At 39.1% G+C, this 16,458-nt stretch overlaps 1 protein-coding gene and 1 long non-coding RNA gene across 2 annotated transcripts in view; both read right to left on the bottom strand.

The window, feature by feature from the left end:
• Positions 1-16,458, bottom strand: part of NECTIN3 (nectin cell adhesion molecule 3) — a 148,754-nt gene that overhangs the window by 13,462 nt on the left and 118,834 nt on the right. The window lies entirely within an intron of this gene.
• Positions 6,515-13,005, bottom strand: LOC123333292. Its single transcript, XR_006550579.2, has 2 exons — positions 12,344-13,005; positions 6,515-11,373 (listed from the first exon to the last, which is right to left on the bottom strand). It is a non-coding gene; the product is annotated as an uncharacterized LOC123333292 (long non-coding RNA).

The following is a 16,458-nucleotide window of genomic DNA, read 5'->3' as shown; positions in this document are numbered from 1 at the left end:
GGAATCTGGTGTGATACAAAAATCATCCTTGACGCAGGAGTTTCTCGACTATAATATTCAATTGCTTACTTATGTTCTAGTGACTGAGTTCCTAATCCACAGATATGATTTTACCACACTAAAGGAATAATACATGAGGAAATGGTTATCATACATAATTCACTAAGTATGGATTCCTCAAGGCATGAAGGATATTACTTTCCTATCAAGTACCTCTCTAAACCATGACTAAAACGGTGAACCAGAAGTCAATTTCCCTTTCACTTTTATTAATAGTTGTGAGAGTGGCCGGCTATGTTGTATGAGCAACTTAAAGATTGTGTTCCAATCAAGCAAAATTTACTACGACATTAATTGGGCACTTGTTTAATGAGATATATAATTATTACTGTTCTCTGCAATAATTACCCAAGCTATTCACATGAATGTCTCTTATTAGTATAGTAGACCCTTGGCATTTACAGATTTAACACTGCTGGTTTTAACCATTCATGAGTGAATTTTACAAGGTTATGACAGGTTGTAATTTCTAACTTTGTTGAGAAACAAATTTGAATACAGACTGAGATTTGTGTTATGGAATAGTTATTTAGCTAGTTAATGAGCTCAGCAACTGCTAAACTGTGTCTTTGTTATTCTCAACTCATTTACGAATTCTATAAAAGACAGGGGTACTTAAGAAAGTAGCGTTTCTCAAAAGCCTGTGGACATTTCCTCAGTGAATGTCATAGGGGTGCTATATTAATCAACCTTTTCCTTTTAAATTGAGAAATTGTTTTCACTAATTTTTAGTTAATTCTTAGGTTTCTAGTATCTAGAATCAATTATGATCGATGCACTATACATTATACAGATTAAATGCATAACGACTTTCTGGATCTTATGCCCTAAGACTTGATATTTTATTTGCTTATAACTCCTCTTTGCTAATTATTGGGAGAGTAAGGCTCATTTCATTTGGCGTGCTGTGATTCATGGGGTCGCAAAGAGTCGGACACGACTGAGTGACTGATCTGATCTGATCTGGTCTGAAGGCTCATTGTTATGTTCTGTCCATGAACTCCATTGTATAAATCCTTCCCTGTTAACAGTCTAAGAAGGTGACTGGGAGGTTTCCCCCAAATCTTACATGGTGCTCAACAGAGTAGATGCTCAACAAACACTTGCTGATGTATTATCCATACACAGGATCTGTTCTGACTCTCACTCTCAGTCAGCAGTCCCTAAAAAAGTCCTGGGTGCTAGAGTATGTTGAGAAACCTGTGCCTGGACTAGAAACCTTGGGTCTAAAGTCCCGACTACAAAAATAGGGCATAGTTAGGTCTGAACTGGTTCAAAAAAAGAGTGTGAACACCATGAAAATAGATTCTAGATCCTTAGTACTCAGAAATTTTATAAAGACAGACTGGAGGAGAGAGTCTAAGGTAAATGGAAGATAAAAAGGCTCTGCATAGTAAAAAGAACAAGTGTAACTTGTAAGGACCGACAAGGTATTTCCCCTACTCCTCGCCCCTTAAGGCAAGTATTGTACAATAAGTTTTGAATGTCCTTATATTCTTATACGTACATCCCCTAAAGGTGAATTTTATCACTGTTCCTATAATGGAGATGAGGAAGCTGAGGCTCAGAGAGTTAAATCAATGTTCCCAAGTTCAAAGAGCTAAGATTCAAATTCAGTCTGTGTCTTAAACCATCACACAAAGCTGCCTACCTTCCTCTTATGAGTATATCCAGTCTCTTCCTAATTTGACTGTAGAAGAGGACTCAAAAGGAAGAATACAATGGGCATTTGAAAGGGGAGAGGGCATAAAACTGAGGGGAAGGACTGGTAATGCTCAGTACTCGAGAGTTTTGCCACCTGCTGAGTCACCTTTGTCTGAAATGGTCAAATACAAACTATGGCTTAAGTTACTTTACTTCCTGCTCGGGCTTCAGCCTCGATTGAGGAAAAAGAAAGGCAGGGCTTTTCCTGAGCAAGCTAGGACTCTCAGAGTCCTAAAGTTTCATCTGCCCCAGCCCAGGGCTGAACACATAATGGTCATTTGCTGTGGGATAATACTTTATAAAATTAACTTAAGAGCATTTTCCCTCCTGATTTATGGTTTATACCCTTCAGTGATATGGTTAGTGCCTTAAAATGAAATGTCTAGGCCCTTAATTTATAATGTTAAAGACTGCAATGAGGCAATTACAAGCAGAAATGCCTACAGAACATCCTCATGGCAAACTTTTCAAATGCAGACTTAAATCATGAGGCTTTTTATAAGAGAGAATATTGGATGTCTTATCCCACAAGGTAGCTTTGGGTTTTTCTTAAGTCCCCACAGAATTATAATAGCCTAGCAGTTGTTGAAAATATTGTCTTATCCAAAAGGAAGACAGTGTTCCTTCTTATCATTGGTAAACAAATGCATTACTTTTACTGAGTATACATTCTAGATTTTAATTTTTCAAAGTTAAATCTGATATGACACATTTTAATGAAATTTCTTGCCTTGACTGTGGTCTTACTTAATAATCCTTACCTTAAACTACACAAAACAGTGATACTTCATCTAAATTGTAATATGTATGCAAAGCCAAATACCTAATTAAGGCAGATAGATGATAAAGATGATAGAAAATTATTTGCAGGCAAACAAGACATTCACATACAATACTAAGATGTCCTCCCCCATCATTAATGCCACTCACTGAAGGATACAAACCAAATGATTATGCATTTATATGTGCTAATTTCCACAACTAATAAATACCTGCACATTTTAACACCAGAATGCTATGCTGTGCTTGTCACAGTGGGCATCTTTGCTCTTAACCCTTTGCCTTAATGCTGTACCAATTATTCAGGCATACCACTTTATCTCCAAATTTGCCCACAGGGTAAACCTTCAATCCAGAGCTACTGATATACATTCATCTATGCATCTAAACGCCCTCAAAGAAGGGGTTAACTACCTCCTCTGTATCAGGCACAGTACTGTACTCCAAGTTACTATGTACAGAAATATTATCTTTACAAACCAAATTCTAATTCCTCTCAAGAAACTATTAATATGGGCCTTCCCAAGTCTTACATTTAATTCATCATTCCTGAACTCATGGTACTGGAAAAAAGATACTCTAATAAGAACTTTTCTGTGGTTAATGTTATGCTATTCTTAGCTTAAAAAGATTTAAAAAAGTAAAAAGAGCCTCCTAAAAATGTTTAACACCAAATATATTTTCGATTGTGAAACAAAACGTAATATATTAAGTGTAGAGTACCACTACTCTTATATTCCTTCCTGAAGAAAGGTGAGAATAATATATAGGAATCATTTCCCTTACCAATAATCTACAATTCTATTGAGAGTGTAATAAAAAGGAAGAAAATGAAATATAAATAAGTCTTTATCTGTTCACTAAATGATTACTCTCCTATGAACAATCTAAAGGATCCTGGAATATATTTAGTTAATAATTACATGTATTTTTCCTTTGGGGTCTTACATTTGATTGAATGTAAGAATTGTGAATTTTCCTGAAAATAAAAAAAAGATATATAGGTAACATACACTGTTTCTTCTTCTAAAGGAAAATAACTTAATAATAGTAAAGAAGGCCAAGACAGAAGAGAAATCACCTGCTATGGAAAGCTAATATTAACCTTCAGGGACTGCAATTTTGTAAATATAAAGCCCAAAGCAGGCCGTTTTGTTTGAAACAGAGAAGCAGCTATAATCCTAGTTTGGCACTAATGTGTTGAGCAACCTGCACAAAGATTCCTTGAGCTGGAATCCAGCTCCTGGGTTAAGCACAACCAGAACTGCCAGTGATAGCAACAGAGTTCACAGCACCAGTGGTTTAAGGAGGAGGGTGCAGTAGAAATGACACAGGAAGAGGATCCTTCTGGTGGAGATAAGGTTGCTTAGATGAGTCAAGGATCTTTTGCACACCTTCAAACTACCCTAGAGTCAGAATTGAGTGTTTAAGATATGCTGTTAAGAGATGCCTTTCTTTATCAGGCAAGAAACACTGCTTGTGCTGTGCTGTGCTTGGTCGCTCAGTCATGTCTGACTCCTTGTGACCCCATGGACTGTAGCCCACTGGCTCCTCTGTCCATGGGGATTCTCTGGGCAAGAATACTGGAGTGGGTTGCCATGCCCTTCTCCAGTGGATCTTCCCAACCCAGGGATCGAACCCAGGTCTCCAGCATTGCAGGTGGATTCTTTACCATCTGAGCCACCAGGGAAGCCCAAACACTCCTTACTAACAGTTAAACAACAGTTGACATAGCATTGTGTCTTCATGCACACATGATTTAAATGGCCAAACAAAGCCTAAATATTTTCTGTTAGCCCCCAGAACAGGCTAACAACTACAAATAACAGGTCATCCACCAAGTCTGGATTTGTTGTAAATGCCACTTCAACTGACATTCCTTCACAGATACTGAAAGGAGTTGTCTGTTAGGACATGATCGCTTCCATTATTTGAAATTAAGAACTAAAGGTGAACTTCTGGGGGAAAGAGCAAAAGTAGCATTTTTAAAATATCAATTCATAAGATATTCAAATTAATTCCATATTCATGGCATTTAAAGTGACAGAATTATCTAATCCCTGCCCAAGCTGGAATGACCATAGGCTGTGGATGCCCCTGATCGGAATGGATCCTACCTGGAGAGGCCTCCTTGGGAGCCATTAGCAGGGGCCACTGAAGCAGCAGCCGCTCTTTTCTAGGTTCTGGGCAGTTAGTTCAGACACAAGGCTCCTGAGAAGTGCCATCATGTTAGGGATATCTATGTAGCCTGAGAGCTGCTGGAAGTTTTGGTTCTACTGCTTATGAGAACTGATCTCTACAGAGATAAACTTCAGTCTTCTCTAAATGGTCTGGAAATAAATAGTCTGTACTGAAATACCCTCATCATTAGCAATATTCTGCAAATCAGTTCAGTTCAGGTGCTCAGTCGTGTTGAACTCTTTGCAATCCTATGGACTGCAGCATGCTAGGCTTCCCTGTCCATCACCAATTCCCGGAGTTTACTCAAACTCATGTCCATTGAGTCAGTGATGCCATCCAACCATCTCATCCTCTTCTCCTCCTGCCCTCAATCTTTCCTAGCATCAGGGTCTTTTCAAATCAGTCAGTTCTTCGCATCAGGTGGTCAAAGTATTGGAGTTTCAGCTTCAGCATCAGCCCTTCCAATGAATATTCAGGACTGATTTCCTTTAGGGTGGACTGGTTGGATCTCCTTCAGTCCAAGGGACTCTCAAGAGTCTTCTCCAACACCACAGTTCAAAAGCATCAATCATTGAGCACTCAGCTTTCTTTATAGTCCAACTGTCACATCCATACATGACCACTGGAAAAATCACAGCCTCGACAAGATGGACCTTTGTTGGCAAAGTAATATCTCTGATTTTTTAATATGCTGTCTAGGTCATAGCTTTTCTTCCAAGGAGCAAGTGTCTTTAATTTCATGGCTGCAGTCACCATCTGCAGTGATTTTGGAGCCCCCCAAAATAAAGTCTATCACTGTTTCCATTGTTTCCCCATCTATTTGTCATGAAGTGATGGGACTGGATGGGATGATCTTAGTGTTCTGAATGTTGAGTTTTAAGCCAACTTTTTCACTCTCCTCTTTCACTTTCATCAAGAGGCTCTTTAGTTCTTCTTTGCTTTCTGCCATAAGGGTGGTGTCATCTGCACATCTGAGGTTATTGATATTTTTCTGCCCATAGGGATGCCAAAGAACTTATCTGTTCCCCTGCCCAAGGAACTTACAACCTTGTTTCATGTGTCTTCCAAGTGGTTAAACAACAAAGCAAGACAGTTTGAATGCAAACTAACTAAAAGTGGGAAACCTGTCTCATGCTTCTACTTTTTCTCTTCTATCACAGTGCCTACCACGCTTTAGATATATAACCATCTGATCTGATTATAGGAGAAGTCAATGGCAACCCACTCCAGTGTTCTTGCCTGGAGAATCCCAGGGACGGGGGAGCCTGGTGGGCTGCAGTCCATGGGGTCACTAAGAGTCGGACAGGACTAAGCGTCTTCACTTTCACTTTTCACTTTCATGCATTGGAGAAGGAAATGGCAACCCACTCCAGTGCTCTTGCTTGGAGAATCCCAGGGATGGGGGAGCCTGGTGGGCTGCCATCTATGGGGTCGCACAGAGTGGGACACGACTGAAGCAACTTAGCAGCAGCAGCAGATCTGATTATAACCTCAAATAACTACAGGGACACAATTTCTTAACTGAAAGTTTTAGGGATGGATATATTTTTGATTGGGGGTTCCCAGGTGGTAAAGAATCTGCCTGAAATGCTGGAGAGACAAAGACTTGGGTTCAATCCCTGGGTCAGGAAGATCCCCTGGAGGTGGACATGGCAACCCACTCCAGTATTGCCTAGAGAATCTCATTGACAGACAAGCATTGGGGGCTAGTCCATGGGGTCACAAAGAGTTGGACATGACTGAAGCGACTGAGCATGCATACATATTTTAGAATTCAGAATTTTTCAGATTTTTAGAAAGGTGATATATACTTATTCCATGTATTTATAAAACATCTCCTGAAGAGCTTGCTATAGAACTCCATAATCAAGCATATAAATATTTTTGCAATGGAAATATGAGCATTCACATTAAGTGAAGAAAGTGGTGATTATCTATAGCTCTATGTACAGAGTCAGCAATTCAGGTCAGATTTTGGTGCAAAATGAGTTTAAAAAAAGTTAACTGCCTAGAGATTTTTACAAATGTAGATAACAATTGTGGACCTATAATACACATCGCAAGAATGTCAGAAGTTCAGAGGCTAGAGCAATCAAGATAAGCTGTGGAGAGGTGGAGGCTAAACACTACTAGTGAGAACCCAAACGTTATTCATGGGGTTGGAGGGCGCATCTGACCACACTGAGGGTATGAGGTCTGACCACAGAGCACCAGAGTCTCAAGCCTCCAGAGCCACCCAGATTCTAAGTTATAGACAGCAGGGCCTGAGAAACATCAATCTAACCAATGATGCTGATCATGCTGATGGTGAGTGTGGTTAGGTTTTTAGAGCACAGGAGAATCCAGGATTTGACCAATAGCAGGGAGTGGAGAAGGGGAAGTAAGAGAGGCAGAAAACATCAACAGACCTATAGCTATAAACCAAGTCTGTGGATGCTGCAAGCATGTAGAAAAAAAGATAAAATAAGAGGAAAAAAGAAGAAATGTAGGTCACGTACTTCATTAAAGGTTTATGGGGCAGAAAGTCTATTTATCCATGAAAACAAAAACAATGTGGTTAATAGCAGAGATTATTACTATGAGAAAAATCACATTCCATCCAGGAAAACAACATAGATTTTTCAATAGCACAATGAAAGAAGAAATGAATACTCACTCAGTTGTAGGAAGGAGTATATTACAGAGGCCAGCTAAGGGGGAAAATGATAGTTCTTAAAGAGCACACAAAGACTGTAAAATACCCGGTGAGGCGTATCAGAGGGGTGAGTGAGCAGCTCATATTATAGACATTGAAGCAATTGTGAGGCTGGGGAGGAGTAGTAGAAGGGAAAAGGCTGCTGTGCCCCAAAAGATGGGTGACATTTTACCAGCCCCCATAAAAGATTAAGGTGAATCAGAGCTGAATCCAAGAATTCTGATCAAAAGGATCATGCGTGATTTGCAGGCGAAAGATCCAGGAGGGGTGAATGCTGCTGGCCTGAAATTGACAAGATGCAACAAAATAGGAGAGGTTAAATGTCATCACATGGAGGAAAACACCACTGTTCACGTGAAGGCGAAGAGCATCTGGTGGTTCTGTAATAGCCCTTCCTTGCTTGAAGCATGTTATATTAAAGAACAGTGGCATGCACTTGGGAGAGGAGTCATGTTTTCCTAACAGACTCAGAATGGGTAACACATCAAAGAGAGTAAGCACCATCTGTGTATTCAAGGAAAGGCATAATGTTTGCTTCTGACTATAGCCTGTTTTGTGTGTGTGTGTGTTTTTTTAATGTTGCATCTCTAAGTTGCTTGGAACAGAAGAAAGAATATAGTCAATGTAAGTGCCTTAAAAGCTCCAAAAATATTCCATCACTTTTCCTCCAAAGAAGCTCAGACTGCTTTGCTAGAATCTCATTTTTAGTTCCAAAAAGATTTGGGCAAACTCAGCAGTGAGGGTTAGAACAAAGGTTCTCAGAGAGAATTATGCAGGACTTCACAGTAAGTCGAGGTGCTTTCCTCTGTTCATAGAACAAATGAGGCCTCCAACCAATGTGCATGGTATTTGGCAGATCAAAGAAAAAGGCCAACAGGAAAAACAGCCTCTGATAACAATTTGTGGGTAGAGAATTTTCTAACAGATATCACCGCACCATTAAGAATGCAAGTTTTACTTCTTATCACGTTCAATAACTGATCCTAAAGACTCACTTTAATTTTCTCCTTCTAAATTCATTAATTTTCTCCTTCTAAAGTCAGTTTTGAATACTGCATTATCTTATATTTAGTATGCTTTGGAGAAATACACTTTTTCAAAAAGTAAGTACATAAAGAAGCTAGGTAATTCAAATTTCTAAGAAATAAAATCCAGGCTAACTTCAGCCCCCAAATATGTGGAGAAGTAGATATAAAAGATCTTGTTTTTATATTCATCCTTCCTCATCTAGATTTTAGCAAGAATCCTAAAGAAAAAGGAGGTGTAACAGTACAAAGTCCTCAACTCATATATTTTTAAAAGTAAGTTTGGTTGAATCTGCATTCACTTCAAAACAAGAAGAGATGGCTTAGAATATTTAGATGATTAATGCTAGTAAATGCCTGAATGTTTCCCTATTTTGTGAAATGTTGAAAAAAAAAATCTACCTTAAGAACTTGGCTACAAATCTGTGCAACAGATCTTTAACAGGGCTGGATGAGGAAGTGAGTTGTTCTGAGAAAATGCATGCATGTCACATTGTAGCTAAACATTTTTTCTTAGCAGGGGATGACTATATATATATATATATATATATATATCTCAACTGTTTTTAATTTAAGAGCTTTTTTCCTTATGAGGTTCCACCCATATGTGAAGTGGGTCATATGATATCTTCTTACAAATAGCTTTCAAATGGGAACATGCACTGGAGTATGGAGCTCTGTTCTGTACAGTTGCAAAGGCACCTGATGTGCTGGAAGAAGACAATGTGTCCAACTGCAGCAGCCGTGCCTCTTCTAGGTGTATTCTCAGAGGCTGTGGAATAACATAGCTGCTAAAGCCTAAGACTGTCCTTAATAGTTGATGAATCCAAAGCAGCAGCCTGGTTTAGTCCTTTTCATCTGAGGAATTCCAAAATGTTACTGAAAGAAAAGCCTCAGGAATTATCCAGAAACAAATGCCCTGCTTTCACATTTGAGGGTACAGAGTGCCAGAGAGATAAAGGGATTTCCCCAAGGATTCACCTATGATACAACTGGGACACAAATCCAGATCTGTATTTCTTGACTCCCAGGCCAGTGATCTTTCCAGTATTTGTGACCCAGTGTGGACTCTCACACTAGCCTGGCTGGGTTCTAATCTGGGCTTTCATAGCTGGGGGCACTGGCAAAGTTATTTAAGCTCTGAGCTTGAGTTTGCTCATGTGAAAGATGAGGATCATACTAGCAAGTGCCTCACAAGGTTGTTATGAGGGGTACATGAATCCATACATACAAAGCAGTTAAGACAATGCCTTGCATTTAACAAACGCAAACTATACGTGAACTCTAATTATTATAGTCAGTATTAACATGTGTTCTCTCAGTTGGTAGGCACCAAAGAACAAAAGAGCCCTAACCTAGAAGCCCTTCACTAGAAATTACCTTGGTAAATTCACCCCTCAATGCCTTAGTTTCCTCATCTATAAAACGGCAAAATAGTAATTTCTACCTCAAGGTGACTATAAGGATTAAATGAGATGGTTCATGTGAATGTTTACAACAGAGCCTGGCATATGAGTAGTGCTCTACAAATAACAGATAGTATCCACAAATAATAATTCAATGAAAACTATAACTTTATCACCAACCTACTTCCTCCCTACTTAACACTGTCTCCTTCTACCTTTCAACTTTCTCCATATCTATGCCCAACAAAGAAGAATAAGGGATATATTTTTCAACATTAAATAAGGGAAATAAAGAAAAAAGCTTAAAAGGATTTTTTTATATATATAAACAGCCTAATTTATCCAATACATGAGTACATGAGAGTTGACACTTTGAAGAAAGGAAAAATTGTATGCACAAGAACATTTTCAACTCACCAGCATATCATTTAGAGCCTTAATAAAGTACAGTAGTAATGTAAATACAGAACAAGCTAATAAATGAACTAAAAGATGTGTTTTCCTCCCATATACTATTGGTGGCAGTGTGCATTGCTGTCAAGTACAAATCTGTGGGCAATAACCATCAAAATAAAAATCCACATACCCATTAATTTCTTAGATGACTTAATTAACATATGTTTTAGACATATAAAAATTATATTTACAAATTAATCATTGCAGCTGAATATAAAACTATTTCCTTAATTCTTAGTTCAAGATTCTAGATATCTCTCCAGTACCTAGTCATATGTACCTATCATTGAGAATTTTAAGGGAAAAGTAATATCTTCACATTAGACTCTAGAAGCTAAGTAGATAGAATAATCATAAACAACTTTAAAATATGCTTTGGTAACCATGCTTAGAAATCAATTACTTTTCTATGATAGTGTATTTTACACCCTTGCACGGTTTGCTAGGGGGAAAAATGCTCATTGATAATATCACAGTATCAAGCTGTATTTGCCAAATATTGCTTTTAAAACATCAAACATTTTGGGTAGTGCTCTCACCAAGATGGTGCAGAACCCAGCCACTAGCCCCCTACAAAAATAAAAAAAAATCAGACAACTAATCACAAACAAAAACAGTTCTGAGAGAGCTCAGGAGTCCACTTAAAAAACTTCAGCAACAAAGTGGAACAAAAAAAACTTGAGAAAAACTATAGGAAAAGGAAGGGAGAACAAAACTTCATTTTGCCTGCATCGTCCCATTCCCCAGGCCCCCAAGAGCACACTTTCAGCTAGAAAGCATTCCTCTCCCTGGGGAAGAGAGGGGTTGGTGAACGACTAGCTTCCCTAACCTTTTGGAGCACCACATGAAGGATCTACCTCCATTTCACTCCGCCCAGAGACCTGCACAGCTGAGATGCATAGAAAGGGCTAGGAACAAAGAAAAAGAACAGGGGCTGCCAATGAGAGCCACACAGTGGGGGTAACCACACTTTCCAGTAACCTGCTCTGCAGAGGAACCCAGCAACTTTTGCCACTGAAGAAACCAACAGTCAACACAGCTGTCACAAAACCCTTACAGATTTAACCTTTTTTCATCCCAAGGTATCTGCATTTGCAGACTACCAGCTACTGTGCTGCATGCTAAGTCGCTTCAGTTGTGTCTGACTCCTTTCGATCCCATGGACCATAGCCAACCAAGCTCCTCCGTCCATGAGTCCTGCCCAATTCCCTCCCCTCCCTGTCTCTTCTGTAGTCCAGGATTCTTGCTGGAAGCCAACCCAGGGCTCTACAGCTGAAGACACCAGGCTAGACTCCCTTGGCCGATTCCCATCACATGTATGTGCTTGGGGCCAGAAACTCTGAGCACTTGCGTTCTGACAGTCCACACCCATCACTCATCAGCACTGCCCTGTATGCATCTGTATGCCCTGGAGCAAGATCCTGCGATCACAGAAGTACACACTGACAGTCAAGGGCCCCAAGGTTATTTTTGGGAGCCAACTGCCAGTGTGTCCACAGCTGACTCCACCCTTGCTGACTGCCCTGGCCTCTATCATTACACATGTGTCTGTAACCAGTGTCTGCTACACAGGTACCTATAGCTGGTCCCCTGCAATCTAGTGTATGCACACTCCTTTCTCTGGCCACCACTACTGCCTGGTCCCTAGCTGCTGTACCTAGATGTGCTGCTGCAAACCACAACACTGCAGATCCCCTCACAGGGCTCAACAAGGACTACACAGTTGTTGATGCTGTGACTCAAGTGACCTGAGCCGAAGCGATATCATGCCTGGCCTGTCCCAAGGCCACAATATGGTCCCACTCTTATGAGGGCAAATCATCTGAAGTTATTCACTCAGAGGACCTAAAAAGGATGAATGGGAATCAAGAAAGCCTACTGGACTTGTGGAATACCATTAAGAGAAACAAATGAGAGCCACACAGTGGGGGTAACCACACTTTCCAGTAACCTGCTCTGCAGAGGAACCCAGCAACTTTTGCCACTAAAGAAACCAACAGTCAACACAGCTGTCACAAAACCCTTACAGATTTAACCTCTGGAGTCCCATAAGGAAAAGAGAGGGAGAAAGAGGCAGAAAACCTAGTTAAATAAATAATGGCTGAGAACATCCCAAACCTGGGGAGAAATCTGGACATCCAGGTTCATGAAGATAATAGTTCACCCCATAATTTCAATCCAAAACAATTTACTCTTGGTCACATAATAACAAAACTACCTAATATTAAAAAGAATTTAAAAATCAACAAGAAACAAATTTCTCTCCAAAAGGGAACCCCTATAATGCCAGAAGTGGGTTTTGCAGAAAAAACTCTACAGGCCAAGAAAGTGGCATAATATATTCAAAGTGCTAAAAGGAAAAAACAAAACAAAACTACCAACCAAGAATAATTTACCCAGCAAAGCTGTCCACCAGAAACGGTGAGATAAAACAAAAATATATGCATGTAACAGTAAGTATACATAGTATTCAGAATACTCTACTACTAATGAAATATGGAGGTATGTTAACACTTAACTCTAGTTTAAAGGAAAAGGGACAAAAGTATTAAAAGTAGTTTAGTTACAATAATTTCTTAATGGTTTCACAATAAAAAAGAAGTATATTTTAATTAAAATCACAAGATTAGTTCTTTGGCCCATTTTTTGATTGGGTCATTTATTTTTCTGGAGTTGAGCTGTAGGAGTTGCTTGTATATTCTCGAGATTAGTTGTTTGTCAGTTGCTTCATTTGCTATTATCTTCTCCCATTCTGAAGGCTGTCTTTTCACCTTGCTAATAGTTTCCTTTGATGTGCAGAAGCTTTTAAGGTTAATTAGGTCCCATTTGTTTATTTTTGCTTTTATTTCCAATATTCTGGGAGGTGGGTCATAGAGGATCCTGCTGTGATGTATGTCAGAGAGTGTTTTGCCTATGTTCTCCTCTAGGAGTTTTATAGTTTCTGGTCTTATGTTTAGACCTTTAATCCATTTTGAGTTTATTTTTGTGTATGGTGTTAGAAAGTGTTCTAGTTTCATTCTTTTACAAGTGGTTGACCAGAGTTCCCAGCACCACTTGTTAAAGAGATTGTCTTTAATCCATTGTATATTCTTGCCTCCTTTGTCAAAGATAAGGTGTCCATATGTGCGTGGATTTATCTCTGGGCTTTCTATTTTGTTCCATTGATCTATATTTCTGTCTTTGTGCCAGTACCATACTGTCTTGATAACTGTGGCTTTGTAGTAGAGCCTGAAGTCAGGTAGGTTGATTCCTCCAGAACTAAATAGACATTTCTCCAAAGAAGACATACAGATGGCTAACAAACACATGAAAAGATGCTCAACATCACTCATTATCAGAGAAATGCAAATCAAAACCACTATGAGGTACCATTTCACACCAGTCAGAATGGCTGCGATCCAAAAGTCTACAAGTAATAAATGCTGGAGAGGGTATGGAGAAAAGGGAACCCTCTTACACTGTTGGTTGGAATGCAAACTAGTACAGCCACTATGGAGAACAGTGTGGAGATTCCTTAAAAAACTGGAAATAGAACTGCCTTATGATCCAGCAATCCCACTGCTGGGCATACACACTGAGGAAACCAGAAGGGAAAGAGACACGTGTACCCCAATGTTCATCGCAGCACTGTTTATAATAGCCAGGACATGGAAGCAACCTAGATGCCCATCAGCAGATGAATGGCTAAGAAAGCAGTGGTACATATACACAATGGAGTATTACTCAGCCATTAAAAAGAATACATTTGAATCAGTTCTAATGAGGTGGATGAAACTGGAGCCTATTATACAGAGTGAAGTAAGCCAGAAAGAAAAACACCAATACAGTATACTAACGCACATATATGGAATTTAGAAAGATGGTAACAATAACCCTGTGTACGAGACATCAAAAGAGACACTGATGTATAGAACAGTCTTATGGACTCTGGGAGAGGGAGAGGGTGGGAAGATTTGGGAGAATGGCATTGAAACATGTAAAATATCATGTATGAAACGAGTTGCCAGTCCAGGTTTGATGCACGATACTGGATGCTTGGGGCTGGTGCACTGGGACGACCCAGAGGGATGGAATGGGGAGGGAGGAGGGAGGAGGGTTCAGGATGGGGAACACATGTATACCTGTGGTGGATTCATTTTGATACTTGGCAAAACTAATACAATTATGTAAAGTTTAAAAATAAAATTAAATTAAAAAAAAAATAAAATCACAAGATTAGGAACAAAGACAAGGCCATTCTCACCAATCATATAGAATAGTAGACTAGAAGTCCTAGCCAGAGTAACAGGGAAGACAAGAAAGGCATCCATATTTGAAAACATAAGTAAAATCATCTGTTTGCTGATGACATGATCTTGTATATAGAAAATCCTAAAGATTCCACCAAAAAAACCTGTTTTAATTAATAAATGAATTCAACAGTTTCAGGATACAGACTCAATATACAAAAATCAGTTGCATTTCTATATAACAAGAAACTATCTGAAAAAGAAATAAAGAAAATTCCATCTACAATAGCATCAAAACCAAAAAATACTTAGGAATAAACTTAGCCAAGGAAGTGAATATACTGAAACTACAAGATGCTAATGAAAGAAATGAAGATGACTCACATGAATGGAAAGTTATCCTATGTTCATGGGTCAGAAGAATTATTACTGCTGAAGCATTCAAACTACCCAAAGCAACCGACAAAGTTAATGCAATCCCTGTCAAAATTCCAATGGCATTTTTCATAAAAATGTTTTAAAAATTCTAAAATCTGTATGAAACTACAGAAGACCATGAATAGCCAATGAACAATAAAGCCAGAAACATCAAACTTTCTGATTTCAAACTATATTACAAAGGTATAGTAATCAAAATAGTACAGTAATGATTTAAGAATAGACACATAGATCAAGGGAATATAACTAAAGCCCCAGAAATAAATTCATGAATATATGGCCAGTTATATGGCCAATATATGGTCAGTTAATTTTGACAAAGGAGCCAAGAATATACAATGAGGAAATTGTATTTTCTTCAATAAATGGTATTGGGAAAACTGGACAGCCACAGGCAAAAGAATGAAACTGGATCACTATCTTACACACAAAAATCAACACAAAATGAATTAATGAGGACTTAAAAAAAACTCCTAGAGGAAACAATTATTCTTGGCAATGACTTTTTAGATTTAACAATGAAAGCAAAGGCCACAAAAGCAAAAATAAGTAGCTTCTACACAGCAAAGAAAACTAAAAAGCTTCTGCACAGTAAAGAAAATGAAAAGGCAACCTATGGAAATTGAAAAGGCAACCTATGAAATGAAAAAAAAAGACTGACAAACCTATTTCCAATAAGGGGTTAATATCAAAAATGTAAGAGGTTCTCACACAACAGCAAAAAACAAATAACATATGTTAAGACTGCTTTTAGAAAAAAGACAAGAGATAACAAATGCTTATGAGGATATGGAGAAAAGGGAACTCATGTATACTGCTAGTGGGAATGTAAACTGGTACAGGCACTACAGAAAACAATATGCAATTTGAAAATTAAAAAAGAACTACCATATATCCAGCAATCCCATTTCTGGGTATATATCCAAAGGAATTGAAATATCAATCACACAGTGACCTCTCTCTCATTCCAATGTTCAGTTAAGTTCACTCGCTCAGTTGTGTCCAACTCTTTGCGACCCCATGAATCGCAGCACGCCAGGCCACCCTGTCCATCACCAACTGCCGGAGTTCACTCAGACTCACGTCCATGAGTCAGTGATGCCATCCAGCCTTCTCATCCTCTGCTGTCCCCTTTTCCTCCTGCCTCCAATCCCTCCCAGCAACAGAGTCTTTTCCAATGAGTCAACTCTTCACATGAGGTGGCCAAAGTACTAGAGTTTCAGCTTTAGCATCATTCCTTCCAAAGAAATCGCAGGGCTGATCTCCTTCACAATGGACTGGTTGGATCCCCTTGCAGTCCAAGGGACTCTCAAGAGTCTTCTCCAACACCACAGTTCAAAAGCATCAATTCTTCGGCGCTCAGCTTTCTTCACAGTCCAACTCTCACATCCATACATGACCACTGGAAAAACCATAGCCTTGACTATATGGACCTTTGTTGGCAAAGTAATGTCTCTGCTTTTCAATATGCTGTCTAGGTTAGT

Source organism: Bubalus bubalis, chromosome 1, assembly GCF_019923935.1.
Source record: "Bubalus bubalis isolate 160015118507 breed Murrah chromosome 1, NDDB_SH_1, whole genome shotgun sequence".
Classification (NCBI taxonomy): domain Eukaryota; kingdom Metazoa; phylum Chordata; class Mammalia; order Artiodactyla; family Bovidae; genus Bubalus; species Bubalus bubalis.
Note: the sequence above shows the minus strand (reverse complement) of the source record. Positions and strands in the feature narration are given on the sequence as shown.